This window comes from Salvelinus sp. IW2-2015, linkage group LG6.2 (assembly GCF_002910315.2).
Source record: "Salvelinus sp. IW2-2015 linkage group LG6.2, ASM291031v2, whole genome shotgun sequence".
In the NCBI taxonomy this organism is placed as follows: domain Eukaryota; kingdom Metazoa; phylum Chordata; class Actinopteri; order Salmoniformes; family Salmonidae; genus Salvelinus; species Salvelinus sp. IW2-2015.
Window position 1 is genome coordinate 25,892,576 of NC_036846.1, and position 23,536 is coordinate 25,916,111.

Below are 23,536 nucleotides of genomic sequence, written 5' to 3' on the forward strand. Positions count from 1 at the left end.
TCCACCCTGTACCTCCACGCCTGTCTCAGCCCTAGCAGTTAGCTTGCTAAGAGTTGGAGCATATAACTACGAAGCTGGGCCACCACTAGCCTCCAGCCCTGTCTTCAGCCCTAGCAGTTAGCTTGCTAAGAGATTGGAGCAATATACTACGAAGCTGGGCCCACCCAGCCTCCAGGCCTGTCTCAGCCCTAGCAGTTAGCTTGCTAGAGATTGGAGTAATATACTACGAGGCTGGGCCCCACCTAGCTCCAGCCCTGTCTCAGCCCTAGAGTTAGCTTGCTAGAGATTGGAGCAATATACTCGAGCGTGGCGCCCCAACCCTAGCCTCCAGCTGTACTCAGCCCTAGCAGTTAGCTTGCTAAGAGTTGGAGCAATAACTACGAAGCTGGGCCCCACCCTAGCCTCAGCCTCGTCTCAGCCCTAGCAGTTAGCTTGCTAAGAGATTGGAGCAATATACTACGAGGCTGGCCACCCTAGCCTCAGCACTGTCTCAGCCCTAAGCAGTTTACTTGCTAAGAATTGGAGAATATACTACGAGCTGGGCCCACCCTAGACTCCAGCCTGTCTCAGCCCTAGCAGTTAGCTTGCTAAGAGATTGGAGCAATATAACTACGAGAGCTGGGCCCCACCCTAGCCTCCAGCCCTGTCTCAGCCCTGCAGTTAGCTGCTAAGAGATTCGAGCAATATACTACGAGGCTGGGCCCCACCTAGCCTCCACCCTGTCTCAGCCCTAGCAGTTAGCTTGCTAAGAGATTGGAGCAACAGGCTAGCGGGCTGAGCACCCCATCAGGCCTCTCAGTTTCTAGCTAGATTGCAAGAGAGCAACCGACGTGCTAGCAAACAGGCTGGGTGTGTTGTCTGTGCTCTAAGGGCCTGAGCAAGCCAGGCCCTGGATGGCGTGTTTTGTTGCTCTACGGGCTGAGCAGGCCAGCTGGCGCTGGGTGTTGTCTCTATCGGGGCCTAGCAGGCCCCACCTTGCCTCTACACACATTCCTTGGTAGCAGTTGTCAGCTCAGCTGGAACAGAGCCTAGTCTCTCCTCTCTGTCTCTCGTCTCTCTCTACTAGCCATGTGGACTCTCGCACAGCAATGTCCTCCACTTCACTCTACCCAGCCTCTCATGTGCTGCCGCCACCCAGAGCATGTCGCACAGGGTTGACCACAAAACAGAATCACTTCTTTCTTTCTTTCTTTATTCCTGTTTGGTTTGCAACTACAATAAACATCAATGAATGGATACTGTACATGATTGTGCCAAGGCGTCATATAACACTCCCGGTTTAGTAAACACCTAGTGAGTTGTCTTGTTGTCTCTGAAAGAGGGCAGTGAAAGTGAATGAAACCAGAGAGCAAATTATCTGAAAGGATCTGTCAGTCAGACAACAATAAAGAATAGATTGAATGGCAAGATGATCGATCTATGGGCCCTCTAAGTGTGCATCTATGGGCCCTGGTCTAAAGTAGTGCACTACCCCTTATGGGCCCTGGTCTAAAGTAGTGCACTACCCCCTATGGGCCCTGGTCTAAGTAGTCACTACCCCTATGGCCCTGTTAAAAGTAGTGCACATGAAGGAATAGGGTGCATTTGGGCATGCAAGCTTAGTTGCGAATTATCCAATGTTATTATCAAAACAGAATTGTCTCCAAATGTTTCCTCCTTCCTTTATTGTGGGGAGTAGTTGCAAGCGAAGGGGTGGACTGATCAGTTGACAAAGCAACATTTGCTACCTAACTGGCGCTGACTGGTTTACAGACCTGAGAGAGAAATGGAGGAGAGAGAGAGAGAGAAAGGTTTTATATAACAAAGAGAAACATTTTTAGATTGACAGAGGTAATGTGATTATTCTACAGTACATGGTGCGTAAAACCTCAAAATAAAATACATTTGTTCAATAACTGAACTTGGGAAATGATTTATTAAACTGATTTGCAAGTCGATAATAATCTTTATAGAATGATTAATTTATTTCAACACGCACCAAAATGCCCAATAACTAAGGATTGGCATACAAGTATTGTTTTAAAAGAGTGCAGAATATATTGTTTATTTATCTAGTAGGCTGTTGTTGTCTGACCCAAAGTGTCAGGAACACTGTTTTTGCTTGTGTGAAGTCACCAGTGGCTAACGGTATTTACAGGCTTATACCACCTCCATGGAGCTTTGTAAATCACCATTTAATACCTTGAAATTATATTACATTCTATATTATTGTTGACATTAATATTATAACGTCTTCCAGTGACATGACATATTTGATACATAGGTTAACACCCTGTAACCTTTACTTTTGCACATTCTGTAGCTAGCGGTTTTATTCAGATTGTAAACAAGTGATTGTAAACAAGTGTGAGAAGGAGGTAAACAAATGACAGTTTAAAAACTATGTGGCCAGTGATCTGTGTTGCCAGCAAGATAACAACCTCAACAAGCAAAATAAGTCTAAATAAATATTCCTCGCACGGCCAGCCTGATATTAGGCACTCCATCCGAACAACATGTACGTACAGATGTAGGATCTTAATTTGACCAGTTTTGCACAGCAGGAAATAATCGCGAAACGGGAATGTGAATGATTGTGTGGATTATAATTAAATGGACATTTTTGTAGGGTTGATAAATGTTTTGTTTAGTTAGGGCAAATCAGTCTGATTTGGTGGAAATTACCAACTTTAAATATTTTTAGACCTTGAATAGACTACAAGTTGCATTCCCCCCTCTGTTTGCACTTGCAATTAAACCGCTTGCAAGAAGGAATTAGACAGGACCCAAACGTAACAGGTATCAGTATTGGTAAACATGAATATAAGATCAACTTTTTGCAGATGATATCCTGATATACCAGACCAATATTGAAAACTCAATGCCTCTGTTTCTATTTTTTTTTATAGAAATTACAAAAAATTATTGCAATAGGATTTTTTTGTGGGAATAACTCATGACTACAGCCAATCTTTAAGTGGACCAAAAAAAAATGAATTACTTAGACGGTTATTATAAAAGTGACAACAAACAAGAAATATATAAAGATAACTTTATCCCATTATTCAACGAGTTGAAAGCAGATCTGATTAAATGGAACAAACTTCCCATGAATTCTTACAGTAGAATAAACCTTCGTCAGAATGGCATTGCTCCCAAAGTTTTATTTTTTTCCGGTAATACCAATTACCAACCGAAGACATTCTTTAAATAACTATAACTCGGTCATGAACAACTTTGATATTTCGTCAATATAAATGCCATAGATATAAAAGGAAAACTTATCTTCTTAAGCCTGAGGTGGTTTTAACCTTCCTGACTTGGAATTGTATCAACTTGCCCACGGGGCTTTACTTACGCATATACAGTTCCAGTCAACAATTTGGACACACCGTACTCATTCAAGGGTTTTTCTTTAGATTTACTATTTTCTACATTGTACGAATAAAGTGAAGACATCAAACTTTGAATAAACCATATGCATCATGCAGTAAAACAACAATGTTGTAAACAAATCAAATAGCCCTATTGGTAAAAATACCAGTCCATAGTTGGCAAGAACAGCTCAAATAAGCAAAGAGAAACAACAGTCATCATTACTTTAAGACATGAAGGTCAGTCATGCGGAAAATTTCAAGAACTTTTTCAAGTTTATCAAGTGCAGTCACAAAAACCATCAAGCACTATGATGAAACTGCTCTCTGAGGCCTCCACAGGAAAGAAAGCCAGTTACCTCTGCTGCAGAGGATACGGTTTATAGCGTTAACTGCACCTGCAGATTGCAGCCCAAATAAATGCTTCACAGTTCCAGTAAGAACACATCTATAACATCAACTGTGTCATCCATAAACTGTTCCACATGGTAATATCAGCCTTCCAGTGCTCATTCATCCCCCCCTCCTCTCCTCTGGAAGTATTCCCAGGTCATTGCTTGGTAAATCAAAATGTGTTCTCAGTCAACTTACCTGGTAAAATAAAGGGTCAAATACAATTTTAAAAAACAACATGTAAAGCCATAGAAACCAATATATGACTTGGTAATAGGAAATTATTCCATTACAGAATTAAAAAGCAATTTTGACCAATGTAGATATTTCAAATACAATGCAACTTGAAAGTTTCATATCAGACATTCGATTGTTATTTTAGGACATCAGAGCAATCTTTGAGGAAACTATTGAGTCAGAAAAGGATGCTCATTATGATAGAAACTACACAAAACCTTGCAAGAGAGCATATCAAACTGACAATCCTCTTTGGAAAAAATATAAACTATTGAAAACAAGACTTAAAAAGAATGATATTGGCACAAGAAGAGGGAACGTTGGAACAAACTAAGAGTTAGACAAAATGTACACATAATCAATTTAATACTAATGTATATAATGTGTTACTACAATGAGACAACATTCACAAAATTCTACAGCACAATGGCCGAGTCGTCTTAAGTGTAAAACTAACAATGACTCAATAATCCATGCCGTCTGGAATCTATAGTCAAAAAGTTGATGGGAGCAGTTTTGCCTTAGTATTAAATGTAGCCATAATGCTGAGGTGGTTTGGCACTCACTAACGCTCTTAGTTCTTGACGGTGCTAGGCAGCGCCCGTACTACTATATGTCTGGCCAGTTCTAAACTTTGCACCCATGAAAGAATTATATATAATAATCTATATACTGGAGTGGATCCATAAAGAATGCTGTGGGAATAAAATTCACCGAAGCATGAAAGCATATTGTATGCAATGACTAAATGAATTTGAGGCATCAATTTGTTATATACAATAAGATGTTCAACTATTTCAGCTGCATTGAGACAATGTCCAAGAAAATGCTTTTTTCTCACTAAATCTTTGTTTGGATACTGTATTAGGCTAGATTATAAATGTAGCTAAGTTGAGGTGAGTGCTGCTCGTGATCCTCTTGTTCTAGTTGGCCTCCTTCACTATCACTGAATCATAACTTTGCCATCATGCTGTGTAGCTTTTAACTGAGTGGTGTTTAATTCTCTTCCCTCGCAGCAACTTTAGTGCTAGGCCGTCTCCGAGACACAGAAGATATGACTGTTTAATCACTGTGAGTTGTTCCACTGAATCTCTGTCTTTATCTTTTGGTTCATTCTCTGACTCGGCAAATAAGTGGAGTGGTATAGCTCATCAATTGCATTTTACTATCATGATCAGAAACATTTGCGCAATGTTATAATTCACAATAAGCCACGAGGGGGTGTGGTAATGGCCAAGTTACCACAGCTAAGGGCTGTTCTTATGCACGGCAACACAGAGTGCTCTGGACCACAGTCTTAGCTGGGTATATTGGCCTATATCACAAATCCCTACAGAGTTGCATATTGCTATTATAACTGGTTTCCCATGTCATTAGAGCAGTAAAATAAACTCGGTCTTTGAACATCCGTGGTAATCGGTCTGAATAATACTACGCCTGTCAGCCAAAATCAGCACTCAGGGCTCGACTACCATTTATAATGTAGCCTAAAACAGAATGTAGATTCCTATTATTTTTTGCTTGATCGCGTAAATACACATCCAAAGGCGACTCGAGGATCAAGAAATATGAACACGAGACTCTTGTAAATAAAGATTGGTATTATTTTCTAATCATATCATGATGAAGATACTGTCAACGTAAAACCATATGTCTACTCCCTAAAACGTGGAGTGAGGGTAGGAAAGAGATGAAAACATGTGAAGAAAAAAAGCATGGGCTTGTCCTGGCTCTGTTTCAAAATATCACAATTTTTTCCCCCCTATGACAGCGTTCCATACGTTGCGTACCGACGCAAGTTGTGTTGGGGGAAAAAATATTATTTTATATTTTATTCTGTATAATTTCATTATTTATTAGCCTACTATAAAATATAAGTGTGTTGACTGTGATTAGGGGGCCTAAGTGTGTGCGTCTGTTTAATGAACATAATCACTATTGATTTATGTGCATGGCCATGGTATGTAGCATATAGACTGCACAAACCAGTAACATAATTCAACTCAGAAATGTTGCCGTTCTATATTCTGAAAAATACATTGTATTAGTCTTTAATGTTTCCTAAAACAAATGAATAATGCATTCCTTTTTATGAGTGTATATTCAATAGATTTCTTTAAATAGACGTCCACCCACATCTGCCCACATCTACTCCACTCATAAACGTGCCGCATGTGCACAAGAGAATATAAAAAAGCTTATCGCGGCAAAACTTGGTTTAAAAAAAAATAGGAGTGTATGAATTGGGCTCTAAAAAGCCAGATTTTTTTTTACAGGCAAACATGCCGTAAAGTCTGTCTCTAAATGCACAGACAGAATAGTAGCGAGGGAGGGTGTAGGAGTGGCTTCTCTGCAAAATCTGTGTACAATCGCTCTGTCTGAAAGAGGTATTTGCAATAATTATTATCATGAACATTGCTGACATTTCATTATGGCAAAATAGTCCATGAGTCAAGAGATATTTGTTGAGATTTGCTACAGTTACACAGAGGGGGGAGGAGAACCACCACACTAGCGGAGCTCTACGCAACAATTTCACAAGTTGGGATCAATAACAACTACGTCCTACTCTTGACGGATGGACAACTGTTGCAGTTAGTGCACCAGTCCTGATTACGTGATAAATAAAAGAAAAAATAGGGTGGATTAAAATGAGTTAAATGTCCTCAATTAATCCACAACAGAAACCCAGGACCAATCAGACAAAGAGATTAATCGAAGTGTTAAAAGAAAAACTTTTGTTTGATGGGAATCAGCCCTCTCCGTATCTCTCTTAATTTACATTTACAATTTACATTTAAGTCATTTAGCAGACGCTTTATCCAGAGGACTTACAAATTGGAAAGTTCATACATATCCACTGGTCCCCGTGGGAATGAACCCACACTACATGGCGTTGCAAGCCGCATGCTGACCGACTGAGCCACACGGGACACCCGTGTGGCTTCCCTCTCTCACCGCTCTCGGGCCTCTCCTCCGTATCTCCTCTCTCTCCTACTCTCCTCGTACTCTCCGTACTCTCCCGACTCTCACATCACTCTCTCCTCTCCTCCCGTACTCTCTCACTCGCTCTCTCTACTCTCTCGTCTCTCCTCTCTCTCTCGTACTCTCCCTATCTCACTCTCTTTCCCCGTGCTCTCTCTCTTCTCTCCGTACGATCTCCTCTCTCGCCTTCTCTCTCCGTCTCTCTTCTCTCTCTCCCTCCTATCTCCCTCTCCTCCGTATGCTCTCCTCTCTCCCGTACTCTCTTCCTCTCTACCGTATGCTCTCCCTCATCTCCGTACCTCTCCCGTACGCTCTTCACGCCTCTCTCTAACGGCAGGTCCTACACACGCCTGAATGGGACCTAGAGGGAGGAAATGACAAAAGGAAAGGTGCGAGAGTCTGGGCTCTTTCCGTTTCACACTGGCCCATGAGAGTGCCAACTCCTCTCCTCTGCTATCAACAGTAGCAAGGGGGATAGCAGGTGGCAGGTTTTTGGTGGAGTACAATGATGAGTGTTCTATGAATTCCAATGTCACTGGATGAACAGAATTACAATTATAAATAACAAAAACCAGGTTGGATTGTCAAGGGGGTTGTCAAGACGGTCTTATCTGAATGTTGGCTGTGTAGTAACTTTATCGTTTACTTAAATTCCAGTAAAATTTGACACCTTACTATATTCTCTCGTCTTGAAACAAGTATACTACCATGTCAATGAACTGTTCAAAACACTGAACAAGCAGACATAGCTATACTTACAGTTACTAACCATCAAATAAAAAAAAAGTGCACTTATAAAGGTCCAGTGCACGTCAAAAACGTGATTTTTCCTGTTGTATTTAAATATTTCGCACTGGAGGTTGGAATAATCGCTACATGGTAAATCTCAGAAATGCCCGTTTGATGTTCAGAATGTCTAAAGCAAGTGATAAACTATGCGCATGTTAGCGCAGTTCTTTGGTGGGTAACAGCAGGCATCCCAATGAATGACTGTGTTGGACTATCGCGTGACTAACCAATGCGTATGGAAAATGTATAATATGCCTAGTGGAAGATGGAGAAGTTGAAGCCTAGAATTAGCAGTTTGGTGAAATTTTGCGTGATAAGTGTAATAGTAGACATAAGAATGAGAGTTCAAACCTCTACCCATTAACAGCTGTTTTCAATTTTCCTCTCCCACTCGAACACTCCCAGACAGTCCTAGCAAAATTCTTACTTGAGAAAATTGCTCTTTGCAAGAAGCTATTTTTGTTTATTTTTTATCCATTTTAATTTGAATAAATCACTGTAAAGGTACTTAATATTTACCGCAAAAATTATTTGATATTGAGATGATTTTAAAAGAAAAGAGTCTGTAATTCGGACCTTAGAGAACGACTTGACCAACCATATCAACCTTTGCTCATAGCCGTGTTATTATCCATACACGTCGACAGGAACAATTGAAAGAACCACTATACTTTTACAGCTTTAAGACATTTCTGTGAGCTCGTGGCTCTGTGCCAGCCTGTGGCTTGTGTCTCTGGGAAGAGACTTTCTTCCCCTGCTGCTCTAGCAGAAGAACGTCGGCCAGGTGTGGCAGAAGGGGGAAGGGAGCGATTAAAGCATTTGGAATTTCCATCCCAACTATACAAATGCGTACAATCTTGGGGGACTGAAGTCTCTCCCGTCTATAACTCTATCTCTATTATTGGAATGGAACACAATGTGTTGTTTGGTTTTTATTAAATCTTCATTAATTAACGGCCTGAAGTTATAATAAAAGTTGCTGTTCTGTATTCAAACACATCTGCATCTTTGTTTATTCATGTTCTGAGCTCGAGTCAAAACGCCTCTTTCACCTGAATATCAGAATGTCTTGAATATTTTCCCTCTATTCTCAAGCCTGGTTTCATTAGAAGTAACTTCCAAACATACATTTCCATTTACATAACCCCCCCCACCCCCTCATCGTTATCTTCTCTCTCTCTCTCTCCCCCCTGGCTAGAATCCAGGATAAAACGAATCGAGTTAAAACCTGCCAAGTGAGGAGAAAGCGCTAAAACTCCATTCTGTGAACACGTTAAACACACTTTAAACAGATTAAAAACTGTTTTTGGTTTTTAAGTTTTAGCTAAATTGAAAGTCAGTTGATTTATCACACACAAGTGTATACTTGTATACTATTTCAACCGTACTAAATTATACTCTGAAGGTTGGTTTTTGGGTGACGCAATCGTTAGACGATGGTGTTCTAAGAATTTTGCTGTACATGATGCAGAGTGTGTATTATTTTTCTCTCTCCATGGGGTGCCTCCTGAAACGGGAGTACGAGGGAGGGAGGGTAGAGGGTAATAGTAAAAAATAAGTAGAGACCCGTACCCACAGCCTGTAGCCTAATCTTAACACGCTTTAATGGGTACGCTTTAATGATAGCTCATACCTTAACAACTAATTATCTTTATCATACTCACACATAACACAAACACTCGACTTGTTAGATTATGAATCAAATAGGGGGAAAAAAACATAATTTACTGACAGGTTTTAATCAAAGGTGATTATTGGGCGTTTTTTCTGTACATTTTTTTCTTTTACTGCGGCAGGGGCGATGTTAGAATGATCAATATCCCGTTGCTGAGGATAAGTCAACTGGATCGAGGTGAACGAATCTGCATGGGATGGGTATTTTAAAATTGGATAGATAGCATTAAGCACAAAAGGAAACATAAACCCCTTTATGTGACGGCGTCGCTCACATACCCCAGGTTAGCCTTTATTTTGCTGGCGCAGTAACAGAGAGTGACAAACGAGTGCCGACCAAAGTCTCCGTAATGTGGGTGGTGACACACACCTGCACTTCAATCGCCGTGTTCTAGAATTACAGAACTTTTGTAACTGATAGAAATCAAAGTAACACGGTGACACCACCCTTACTGCTCGAGTTAGATGGAGTGTAGATCGGTATCTATTTCAACACAAACGTCATTAAACGAACCTCAACAACACGATTGCCACGTCATTTAACAAATCCTTAACACTTGTGAGTTTACCAGATAGGATACCATCACCATAATACAACTGTTAAAATAACCCTAAATAAGAATTGTGATGAATGGTTGTTCTTTAACCTATGAGGCAGTCTTGAGTTGCAACAGATTTGAACACAGCAGCTTGAGCATCTTCGGCAGTGTTTCTCTTCCCCTCCTCTTCCCAGGCGTCGATAAAAAGCAGTCTTCCTCGTCCAATCGAACTTACTTTATCTTTATAAAAAAAAACTTTTCTTGTGCTTTATAAACCAGTGCACTACCCCCTATGGGCCCTGGTCTAAAGTAGTGCACTACCCCCTATGGGCCCTGGTCTAAAGTAGTGCACTACCCCCTATGGGCCCTGGTTAAAAGTAGTGCACTATGAAGGGAATAGGGTGCCATTTGGGATGCAAGCTTAGTTGCGGAATTATTCCAATGTTATTATCAAACAGAATTGTCTCAATGTTTTCCTCCTTCCTTTATTGTGGGGAGTAGTTGCAAGCGAAGGGGTGGACTGATCAGTTGACAAAGCAACATTTGCTACCACTAACTGGCCTGACTGGTTTACAGACCTGAGAGAGAAATGGAGCGAGAGAGAGAGAGAGAGAAAGGTTTTATATAAACAAAGAGAAACATTTTTAGATTGACAGAGGGTAATGTGATTATTCTACAGTACATGGTGCGTAAAACCTCAAAATCAAATAACATTTGTTCAATAACTGAACTTGGAAATGATTTATTACACTGATTTGCAAGTCGAATAAATCCTTTTATAGAAATGATTTACATTTTATTTCCAACACGCATCAAAATGCACCAATAACTAAGGATGGCATACAAGTATTGTTTTAAAAAGAGTGCAAATAAGTATTGTTATTTATACTGTAGGCTGTTGTTGTCTGACCCAAAGTGTCAGGAACACTGTTTATTGCTTGTGTGAATGTCACCAGTGGCTAACGGTATTTACAGGCTTATACCACACCTCCATGGAGCTTTGTAAATCACCATTTAATACCTGAAATTATATTACATTCTATAGTTATTGTTGACATTAATCATTATAACGTCTTCCAGTGACATGACATATTGATACATAGTGTTTAACACACCTGTAACCTTTTTACTTTTTGCACATTCTGTAGGCTAGCGGTTTTATTTCAGATTGTAAACAAGTGATTGTAAACAAGTGCTGAGAAGGAGGTAAACAAATGACAGTTTAAAAAACATATGTGAGCCAGTATCTGTTGCCAGCAAGATAACAACCTCAACAAAGCAAAATATAAGTCTAAATTAATATTCCTCGCACGGCCAGCCTGATATTTAGGCACTCCATTCCGAACAACATGTACGTACAGATGTAGGATCTTAATTTGACCAGTTTTGCACAGCAGGAAAATAATCCTGCAGCAACGGGAAATGTGAATGATTGTGTGGATTATAATTAAATGGACATTTTTGTAGGGGTTGATAAATGTTTTGTTTAGTTAGGGCAAATCAAGTCTGACTTTGTGGAAATTACCAACTTTATAATACTTTTTAGACCTTGAATAGACTACAAGTTTGCATTCCCCCCCCTTCTGTTTGCACTTGCAATTAAACCGCTTGCAGAAGGAATTAGACAGGACCCAAACGTAACAGGTATCAGTATTGGTAAACATGAATATAAGATCAACTTATTTGCAGATGATATCCTGATATACCAGACCAATATTGAAAACTCAATGCCTCTGTTTCTATTTTTTTTTATCAGAATACTTAAAAAAATTATTGCAATAGGATTTTTTTGTGGGAATAACTCATGATCTACAGCAATCCTTTAAGTGGACCAAAAAAAAAATGAATTACTTAGACGGTTATTAATAAAAGTGACAACAAACAAGAAATATATAAAGATAACTTTATCCCATTATTCAACGAGTTGAAAGCAGATCTGATTAAATGGAACAAACTTCCCATGAATCTTACAGGTAGAATAAACCTCTTCAGAATGGCATTGCTCCCAAAGTTTTTATATTTATTCTCGGTAATACCAATTACCCAACCGAAGACATTCTTTAAATAACTATACTCGGTCATAACAGACTTTATATTGTCAAATAAAATGCATAGAATAAAAAGGAAAACTTTATCTTCTTAAGCCTGAGGGTGGTTTTAACCTTCCTGACTTGGAATTGTATCAACTTGCCACCCGGGGCTTTTACTTACGACATATACAGTTCCAGTCAACAATTTGGACACACCTACTCATTCAAGGGTTTTTCTTTAGATTTACTATTTTCTACATTGTAGAATAATAGTGAAGACATCAAACTTTGAAATAACACATATGGAATCATGCAGTAACCAAAACAAGTGTTAAACAAATCAAATAGCCCTATTTGGTAAAATACCAAGTCCATAGTATGGCAAGAACAGCTCAAATAAGCAAAGAGAAACAACAGTCCATCATTACTTTAAGACATGAAGGTCAGTCAATGCGGAAAATTTCAAGAACTTTTCAAGTTTATTCAAGTGCAGTCACAAAAACCATCAAGCACTATGATGAAACTGGCTCTCATGAGGCCCTCCACAGGAAAGAAAGACCCAGTTACCTCTGCTGCAGAGGATACGTTTATTAGCGTTAACTGCACCTCAGATTGCAGCCCAAATAAATGCTTCACAGTGTTCAAGTAAGAGACACATCTTAACATCAACTGTTCATCCATAAACTGTTCCACATGGTAAACTACAGCCTTCCAAGTGGCTCATTCATCCCCCCCCTCCTCTCCTCTGGAAGTATTCCCCAGGTCATTGCTGTAAATCAAAATGTGTTCTCAGTCAACTTACCTGGTAAAATAAAGGGTCAAATAAATTTTAAAAAAACATGTAAAGCCATAGAAACCATATATGACTTGGTAATAGGAAATTATTTCCATTACAGAATTAAAAAGCAATTTTGGACCAATGTAGATATCTTCAAATACATGCAACTTGAAAGTTTCATATCAAGACATTTCGATTTGTTATCTTTAGGACATCAGAGCAATCTTGAGGAAACCTATTTGAGTCAGAAAAGGATGCTCATATGATAGATAAACTACACAAAACCTTGCAGAGAGCATATCCAACTGACAATCTCTTTGGAAAAAATATAAACTATTGAAAACAAGACTTAAAAAGAACTGATATTGGCACAAGATAGAGGGAACGTTGGAACATAACTAAGAGTTAACAAAAATGTACACATAATTCATTATAAACTAATGTATATAATGTATTACTACAAGAGACAACATTCACAAAATTCTACAGCACAATGGCCGAGTCATGTCTTAAGTGTAAAACTAACAATGACTCAATAATCCATGCCGTCTGGGAATCCTATAGTCCAAAAAGTTATGGGAGGAGTTTTGCCTTAGTATTAAATGTAGCCATAATGCTGAGGTGGCTTTGGCACTCACTACGCTCTTAAGTTCTTGACGGTTGCTAGGCAGCGCCCGTTACTACTATCATTCTGGCAGTTCTAAACTTTGCAACCCATGAAAAAATATATATATAATCTTAATCATAACTGGATGGATCCATAAAGAACTGCTGTGGGAATAAAAATCACCGAACGATGAACATATTGGTATGAAGTATGCTAATGAAATTGAAGGCATCAAATTTGTTATAATACATACGTATGTTCAACTATTTCAGCTGCATTGAGACAATGTCAGAAAATGCTTTTTTCTCACTAAATCTTTGTTTGGATACTGTTTAGGCTAGAATTATAAATGTTAGCTAAGTTGAGGTGAGTGCTGCTCGTGATCCTCTTGTCTAGTTGGCTCCTTCACTATCACTGATCAGAACATTTTGCCAACATGCTGTGTAGCTTTAACGAGTGGGTTAGTTTACTCTTCCCCTCGCAGCCACTTAGTAGCCTAGGCCCGTCTCCCGACCAAAAGACTATGACTTGTTTTAATCAATGTGATGTTGTTCCACTGAATCTCTGTCTTTATATTTGGTTCATTCTCTGACTGGGCAAATAAGTGGAGGTGGTATAGCTCATCAATTCATTTATCTATCATTGATCAGAAACATTTAGCATGTTATAATTCAGCAATAAGCCACGAGGGGGTGTGGTATATGGCCAATATACCACAGCTAAGGGCTGTTCTTATGCACAACGCAACACAGAGTGCCTGGACACAGTCCTTAGCTGTGGTATATTGGCCATATATCACAAACCCCAGAGTTGCCTTATTGCTATTATAAACTGGTTACCAATGTCATTAGAGCAGTAAAAATAACTGTTTTGACATACCCGTGGGTATACGGTCTGATATACCACGGCTGTCAGCCAATCAGCACTCAGGGCTCGAACCACCCAGTTTATAATGTAGCCTAAACCAAATGTAGATCTATTATTTTTGCTTGATCGCGTAAATACAACTCCAAAAGGCCGCTGAGGATCAGAAATATGAACACGAGACTCTTGTAAATAAAGATTGGTATTATTTTCTATCAGTATCATGATGAAGATACTGTCAACGTAAAACCATATGTCTACTCCCTAACAAAGTGGAGTGAGGGTAGGAAAGAGATGAAAACATGGTTGAAGAAAAAAAGCATGGGCTTGTCCTGGGCTCTGTTTCAAAATATCACAATTTTTTCCCCCCTATGACAGCGGTTCCATACGTTGCCGTACCGACGCAAGTTGTGTTGGGGGGAAAAAATATTATTTTATATTTTATTCTGTTATATTTCATTATATTATTAGCCTACTATAAAATATAAGTGTGTTGACTGTGATTAGGGAGGCCTAAGTGTGTCGTGTCTGTTTAATGAACATAATCACTATTGATTTAATGTGCATGGCCATGTACTGTAGCATATAGACTGCACAAACCAGTAACATAATTCAACTCAGAAATGTTGCCGTTCTATTATTCTGAAAATACATTGTATTAGTCTTTTAATGTTTCCTAAAACAAATGAATAATGCATTCCTTAGTGATGGTGTATATTCAATAGATTTTCTTTAAATAGACGTCCACCCACATCTGCCCACATCTACTTCCACTCATAAACGTGCCGCCATGTGCACAAGAGATATAAAAAAAGCTTATCGCGGCAAGAACTTGGTTTAAAAAAAAAATAGGAGTGTATGAATTGGGCTCTAAAAAGCCAGATTTTTTTTTACAGGCAACATGCCGTAAAGTCTGTCTCTAAATGCACAGACAGAATAGTAGCGAGGAGGGTGTAGGGAGTGGCTCTCTCTGAAAATCTGTGTACAATCGCTCTGTCTGAAAGAGGTATTTTGCAATAATTATTATCATGAACATTGCTACATTTCATTATGGCAAAATAAGTCCATGAGTCAAGAGATATTTGTTGAGATTTGCTTACAGTTACACAGAGGGGGGAGGAGAACCCACCACACTAGCGGAGCTCTAGCCAACAATTTCACAAGTTGGGATCAATAACATACTACTGTCCTACTTCTGACGGATGGACAACTGTTGCTGCTTTAGTGCACCAGTCATGAAATCTACGTGATAAATAAAAGAAAATAGGGTGGGATTAAAATGAGTTAAATGTCTCAATTATCCACAATCAGAACACCCAGGGACCAATCAGACAAAGAGATTAATCGAAGTGTTAAAAGAAAAACTTTTGTTTGATGGGAATCAGTCCTCCTCCCGTACTCTCTTACATTTACATTTACATTTACATTTAAGTCATTTAGCAGACGCTCTTATCCAGAGCGACTTACAAATTGGAAAGTTCATACATATTCATCCTGGTCCCCCCGTGGGGAATGAACCCACAACCCTGGCGTTGCAAGCGCCATGCTCTACCGACTGAGCCACACGGGACACCGTGTGGCTCTCCCTCTCTCTCCCGCTCTCGCTCTCTCTCTCCCGTACTCTCCCTCTCTCTCCCTATCTCTCTCGTACTCTCCCGTACTCTCCCGTACTCTCCCTCACTCTCTCCCTCTCTCTCCCGTACACTCTCCCTCTCTCGCTCTCTCTCTCGTACTCTCCCTCTCTCTCTCGTACTCTCCCTATCTCACTCTCTCTCTCCCGTGCTCTCTCTCTCTCTCCCGTWCGMTCTCCCTCTCTCKCTCTCTCTCTCTCCCGYACTCTCTCTCTCTCTCCCGTACTCTCTCCCTCTCTCCCGTATGCTCTCCCTCTCTCCCGTACTCTCTCCCTCTCTCCCGTATGCTCTCCCTCTCTCCCGTACTCTCTCCCGTACGCTCTCCCTCTCTCTAACGGGCAAGGTCCTAAACGCCCCTGAATGGGACCTAGAGGAGGAAATGACAAAAGGAAGTGTGCGAGAGTCTGGGCTCTTTCCGTTTCACACTGGCCCAGTGAGAGTGCCACTCCTCTCCTCTGCTATCAACAGTTAGCAGGGGGAACGCTATGGTGGCAGGTTTGGTGGAGTACAATGATGAGTGTTCTATGAATTCCATGTCCACTGGATTGACAGATTACATTAATAAATAACAAAACCAGGTTTGGGATTGTCAGGGGGTTGTCAAGAACGGTTCTTAATCTGAAGTTGGCTGTGTAGTAACTTATCGTTTACTTAAATTCCAGTCAAAATTTGACACTTACTATATTCTCTGTTTTGAACAAGTACTACCATGTCAAATGAACTGTTCAAAACACTGAACATGCAGACATAGGCTATACTTACATTACATACCATCACAATAAAAAAAAAAGTGAACATTTAAAGGTCCAGTGCAGTCAAAAACGTGATTTTCCTGTGTTTTATATATTTCCGCACTGAGGTTGGAATAATACTGTGAAAATGTGTAAATTATGATAATGCCCTTTTAGTGTAAGAGATGTGTAAGAAATGTTTGAAAATATTGCCTGAAATTTTAGCCAGTTTTTTGGTGGGATTAAGTTTTTGCCTGTCTGGTGACATCATCAGGTGGTAAATTAGTTAATAGACCAATAAGAATGAGAGTTCCAAACCTCTCTGCCATTAACAGCTAGTTTTAAGTTTTCCCCTCCCCACTCAGACCACTCCCAGACAGTCCTAGCAAAATTCTTACTTGAGAAATTGCTCTTTGCTAAGAAGCTATTTTTGTTTATTTTTTATCATTTTAATTTGAAACAATCACTGTAAAGGTACTTAATATTTACCCAGAAATTATTTGATATTGAGATGATTTTTTAAAAAAAAGAGTCTGTATTGGACCTTTAAGCACGACTTGACCAACCATACAACCCTTTGCTCATAGCCGCTGTTATTATCCATCACGTCGACAGGAACAATTGGGAGAACCACTATACTTTTACAGCTTTAAGACATTTTCTGTGAGCTCGCTGGCTCTGGTGCCAGCCTGTGGCTTGTGTTCTCTGGGAGAGAGACTTTCCTTTCCCTGCTGCTCTACAGAAGAACGTCGGCCAGGGTGTGGCAGAAAGGGGGAAGGGAGCGATTAAAGCATTTGAATTTCCACCCAACTATACAAAGCGTAATATCTGGGGGATCTAAGTCTCTCCGTCTATAACTCTATCTCTATCTATTGGAATGGAAAAACACACAAAAGGTGTCTGTTTGGTTTTATTATAACTCTTCAAAGTTAATACACGCCTGAAGTTATAATAAAGTTGCTGTTTCTGTTATTCAAACACATTCTGCATCTTTGTTACTTCATGTTCTGAGCTCGAGTAAAACGCCTCTTTCACTCTGAGATACAGAATTCTTGATTATTTTTCCCCTCTTTTCCTCAAGCCTGGTTTCAATTAGTAAGTATTTCCAAACCACTACATTCCATTACCATAACCCCCCCCCCCCTCTCTCTCTCTCTCTCTCTCTCTCTCTCCACCCTGGCTAGAATCCCAGGATAAAACGAATCGAGTTAAAACTGCAAGTGAGGAGAAAGTCGCTAAAACTCCATTCATGTGAACACGTTAAAACACACTTTAAACAGATAAAAACTGTTTTTGTTTTTAAGTTTTAGCTAAATTGGAAAGTACAGTTTGATTTATCACACACAGTGTATACTTGTATACTATATTAAAACCGTTACTATATTATACTCTGAAAAGCGTTGGTTTTTGGTGACGATCGGTTAGAAGATGGTGTTCTAAGATTGCTGTACATGATTGCAGAGTGTGTCATTATTTTCTCTCTCCCATGGGTGCGCCTCCCTGAAACAGGGAGTAAGAGGGAGGGAGGGAGTAGGAGGGTAATAGTAAAAAAAAAGTAGAACCCCGTACCCAAAGCCTGTAGCCTATCTTAAAAGGCTTTATGGGTAACTGCCTTTAATGATAGCCATTCCTTAACAAACAATTACTCTTACTCATACTCACACAAACACAAACACTCGACTTGTTAGATTAGAATCAAATAGGGGGAAAAAAACATAATTTAGCTTGACAGGTTTTTCATCAAAGGTGATATTTGGGCGTTTTCTTTGTACATTTTTTTTTTTACTGCGTGCAGGGCGATGTTAGAATGATCAATATCCACGTTGCTGAGATGAAGTAACAACTGGACGAGGTGACACATCTGCATGGGATGGGGTATTTTAAAATTGGATAGATAAGCATTAAGCACAAAGGAACATAAACCCCCCTTTATGTGACTGGCGTCGCTCCACATACCCCAGTTAGCCTTTATTTTGTGCGCAGTAACAGAGAGTGAAATAAGAAGTGCGACCCAAGTCTTCCGTTAATGTGGGTGGTGACACACACCCACTTCATCCCGTGTTCTAAATTACAGAACTTTGAACGAGAAAACAAAGTAACACGGTGGACCACCACCCTTCCTCTCAGTTAGTGGGTGTAAGACCGGTATTCTTATTTTCAAAAAACGTCATGTAAACGAACCTCAAACAACACGATTGCCACGTCATTTAACAAATGCCTTACAACTTTGTGAGTTTACCAGATAGGATACCATCACCATAATACACCTTTAAAATAACCTAAATAAGAATTGTGATGAAATGGTTGTTTTACCTATGAGCAGTCTTGAGTTGCAACAACTTTAACACAGCAGCTTGAGCATCTTCGGCAGTGTTCTCTTCCCCTCCTCTGTCCCAGCAGTCGATAAAAGCACGTCTTCTTCGTCCCAATCGAAACTTATTTCTCTCTTATAAAAAAAACTTTTCTTGCTTTATCAACCCGAGTCTTCCTCGGTGTCCAGGGAGTTTTTCTCTCTCCCCTCCCTTCTCACTCTCTCCCCTTAGAAAGTGCGTTGTACCTTTTTTTTCTAGTCTGCGTGGCTGTTACTCCGAGCGATGCAGAATGGTTGGACATGCGAACGGGTAGGGCTACTGGTCGTGGATAGAGGGCGGGAAGGAGGGATATAGGGAGGGAGGTGTAGAAGGGAGTGGCCGTAGTCTCCTTTTCTGGCTCTGCCCATCCAATGCAACCTGGAATCAGGGGTAGACATAACATAGTAAATAAAACTAATTATGTAGAACAAAAATATAAACGCAACATGCAACAATTTCAAAGATTTTACTGAGTTACAGTTAATATAAGGAAATAAGTCAATTTAAATTAATTAATTAGGCCCCATTCCATGGATTTCAGAACCGGGCAGGGGTGTAGCCATGGGTGGGCCTGGGAGGGCATAGGCCCACCCACTTGGGAGCCAGGCTCACCTACTGGGGAGCAAGGCTCAGCCAATCAGAATGAGTTTTTCCCCACAAAAGGGCTTTTTTACAGACATAATACTCCTCTGTTTCATCAGCTGTCCTGGTGGCTGGTCTCAGACGATCCTGCAGGTGAAGAAGCTGGATGTGGAGGTCCTGGGCTGGCGTGGTTACACTTGGTCTGTGGTTTTGAGGCCAGTTGTACGTACTGCCAAATTCTCTAAAACGACGTTGGAGGTGGCTTATGGTAGAGAAATTAACAATAAATGATCTGGCAACAGCTCTGGTGGACAGTCCTGCAGTCAGCATGCCAATTGCACACTCCCTCAAAACTTTTGATATCTGTTGCATTGTGGTGTGTGACAAAAATGCAGATTTTAGAGTGGCCTTTTATTGTCCCAGCACAAGGCGCACCTGTGTAATGATCATGCTGTTTAATCAGCTTCTTGATATGCCACACCTGTCAGGTGGACGGATTATCTTGGCAAAGGAGAAAGGCTCACTAACATGGATGGAAACAAATTTGTTGATCAAAATTTGAGAAAAATAAGCTTTTTGTGCATATGGAACATTTCGGGGATCTTTTATTTCAGCTCATGAAACATGGTACCAACACTTTACATGTTGCATCTATATTTTTGTTCAGTATAGTAAAGTAACGTTACTTTGGTATGGTATGTATTTAATTTGTGGAAATTTGTTACGAAATACAATTTGTATAATATGTTATGAATTGCAATTCGTACATTTACATTTACATTTAAGTCATTTAGCAGACGCTCTTATCCAGAGCGACTTACAAATTGGTGCATTCACCTTATGACATCCAGTGGAACAGCCACTTTACAATAGTGCATCTAAATCTTTTAAGGGGGGAGGGGGGTGAGAAGGATTACTTTATCCTATCCTAGGTATTCCTTAAAGAGGTGGGGTTTCAGGTGTCTCCGGAAGGTGGTGATTGACTCCGCTGTCCTGGCGTACAATATGTTACAAATTTTGAATACCTATGATATGTTATAAATTCAAATGTTTTGTTGCTAATGTTAGCTAGGTTAGGGTTAGGGGTTAAGGGTTAGTGTTAAAGTTAAGGTTAAAGTTGGGGTTAGGAGTTAGATTAAAGGTTTAGGTTTAGGGGAAGGGTTAGCTAACACGCTAAGAAATAGCACAGTATCTAAAAAGTAGTAGGTTGTTGCAAAGTTGCTAATTAGCGAAAATACTGAAGTTGTCCTTGATGAGATTTGATTACGCAACATTTCAGTTGCTAGACATTCACATTTTACACCCACCCATAAGTAACCTTCTGTCTTATGTAACCATACAAAATGTAGCATATCATGCTAATTTGTATCCCGGATTTTAGTGCATTATGTTACGTCTAGTCTATGAGACCAGCCTGCCCAATACAACAGTCATACACTGCTCCAATGACATGTAATAGAAAACGTTTCTACAACCAGAATATGTGGTTAAAGGGGCAGTCCTTCATGGTCCAGTTCTCCAACATAATACATTTGTAACAGAGTTCTAGAGCGCAGATAAACTCATGTGTTTCAAATATAACTTTTTATCATTCAAATATAACGTTTGTCTCTTTTTCTTTGAAGAAACAATCTCTCTTGTTTCTGTATAAACTTTTGAAGTAGTTTTTGTTGGAAGCAATAGGAAAATAGCATTTTTTTTTTTTAACCTTTATTTAACTAGGCAAGTCAGTTAAGAATAAATTCTTATTTTCAATGACAGCCTAGGAACAGTGGGTTAACTGGTCTAGGAACAGTGGGTTAACTGCCTTGTTCAGGTGCAGAACGACAGATTTTTACCTTGTCAGCTCAGGGGATCCGTTCTTGCAACTTCCCGGTTACTAGTCCAACACTCCAACCACTAGGCAACCTACCACCCCAAAAAATTCAAACGATATAGTCCTAACCTATTTATTAACAACACATAAAGATTAAACTTTTTAATTTTGTGAAGGAGCTTTGGTTGAAAGTCAGCAGGGACATTTGTATTGCTTTGAATAACTGTCAAACTTTGCTCTCTCAGATTCAAGAGATCCATTCAAAACTTCAAACAACCCTTTGTTATGATCAGGGCTGGGTAGGTTACTTTCTAAATCTAGTTACCTGTCCGAAATTAATAATCAATAACATAACTTTTGGATTACCCAAACTCAGTAACATAATCTGATTACATTCTGTTACTTTTAGATTACTTTCCCCTTAAGAGGCATTATAATTTAACCAGGTAAGAACTATTTCTTATTTACAATGACATCGTACACCAGCCAAACCCAGATAACTGTGCACTGCCCTATAGGACTCACAATCACATCTGGTTGTCACACAGCCAGGATTCGAACCATGGTCTGTAATGATGCCTCTAAGCTGTAGCCTTAAACGACTGTACCACTCAGGAAGAAGACAAACATCAATGGTACCAATTGAATGACATCTATTGCGGGACAAATCAATGTTAAAGTTGACACAGCTGGTCATAATACGTTATTGATTACAATTTTGGACAGGTAACTAGTAACTGTGACGGATTACAATTAGAAAGTAGCCAACCCTGATGATAACAAAGGAGTTGGTGAAAAGCAGTGCCCTATAAAGGGAATAGGGTGCCACTCAGAACCACAGGGTGGCAGGTAGCCTAGCGGTTAGAGCGTTGGGGCCAGTAACCGGTAGGTCGCTGGTTTGAATACCTCAGCTGACAACGGTGAAAAATCTGTCCTTGGGCAAGGCACTCAAACCGAATCTGCATTCCAACTGTGTCACCCAATACTGTTATTCATACCAGAGCAAATGCTACACTGTATAATTTCCCTCTCATTGTGGTAGCTTCAGTGCTAGTCTCACGGCAGCAAGATAAAGCATTATACATGTCATCTTTGTCAACAGCAATTAAGTTAAATAGGGGAAAACTTCTCAAATGGCACCCTATTCCCTATATAGTGCACTACTTTAGACCAGGACTGGCACCCTATTCCCTATATAGTGCACTACTTTAGACCAGGACTGGCACCCTATTCCCTATATAGTGCACTACTTTTGACCAGAGGCCCAAAACATAGGCAATAGAGTGTCATTTGGGACATAGACATGCAGGGCGTTGTCTAACTTGGTTCCAGGTAGGCTACTCTTTCAGCTGTTATTGTCCTGGCCTGAATACACAGGAGAAGTAGACACAGAGAGAAGGTTTTTATCTATCAAAAAAGGTTATATTTTGTTTCTCATGTGAGGCAGAATATGTACAGTGAGTATAGTATGTCCCCCCTTTCAAAATGTTCATCTTTTGTTACCTTACAGCCTGAAATGAAAACACATACATTTGGACTTTTTCCAGCTTTATTTACACACAGTAACACACAATATCCAAGTGAGAAGAAAAAGAAACTGAAAATTAATTAAAAGTAAAACATTAAAATACCCTATTTGGATAAGTGGACATCCCCCCTGAGTTAATACTTGGTGGAACCACCTTTTGCTTCAATTACAGCCATGAGTCTCTTCGAATACGTCTCTACCAACTTTGCACACCTAGACTGTGCAATATTTGCCCATTCTTCATTACAGAATTGTTCAAGCTCAGTCAAATTGCATGGTGACCGCTCGTGGACTGCACTCTTCAAGTCATTCCATAGATTCTCGATGGGATTTAGGTCGGGGCTCTGACTAGGCCACTCAAGGACATTCACCTTCTCGTCCTTCAGCCACTGTACGGTTGCTTTGCCGGTGTGCCTTGGGTCATTGTCATGTTGAAACGTGAACCATCTTCCCATTTTCAACTTCCTGGTAGAGGGCTGCAGGTTCTCTTCAAGAATCTGTCGGTATTTTGCACTGTCCGTTTTCCCTTCTATCCTGACAAGTGCTCCAGTCCCTGCTGAAGAGAAACGCACCCACAACAGGATGCTGCCACCGCCGTGCTTTACTGTAGGCTTGGTGTTCTTTACTGTAGGCGTGGTGTTCTTTACT

General features: G+C 40.0%; 1 pseudogene; it reads right to left on the reverse strand.

Moving 5' to 3' along the window:
- The window catches only part of LOC111965601 (neuroblast differentiation-associated protein AHNAK-like), a 53,669-nt pseudogene extending 34,431 nt beyond the window's left edge, over positions 1 to 19,238 (reverse strand).
- Positions 19,239 to 23,536: the final 4,298 nt, after the last annotated feature.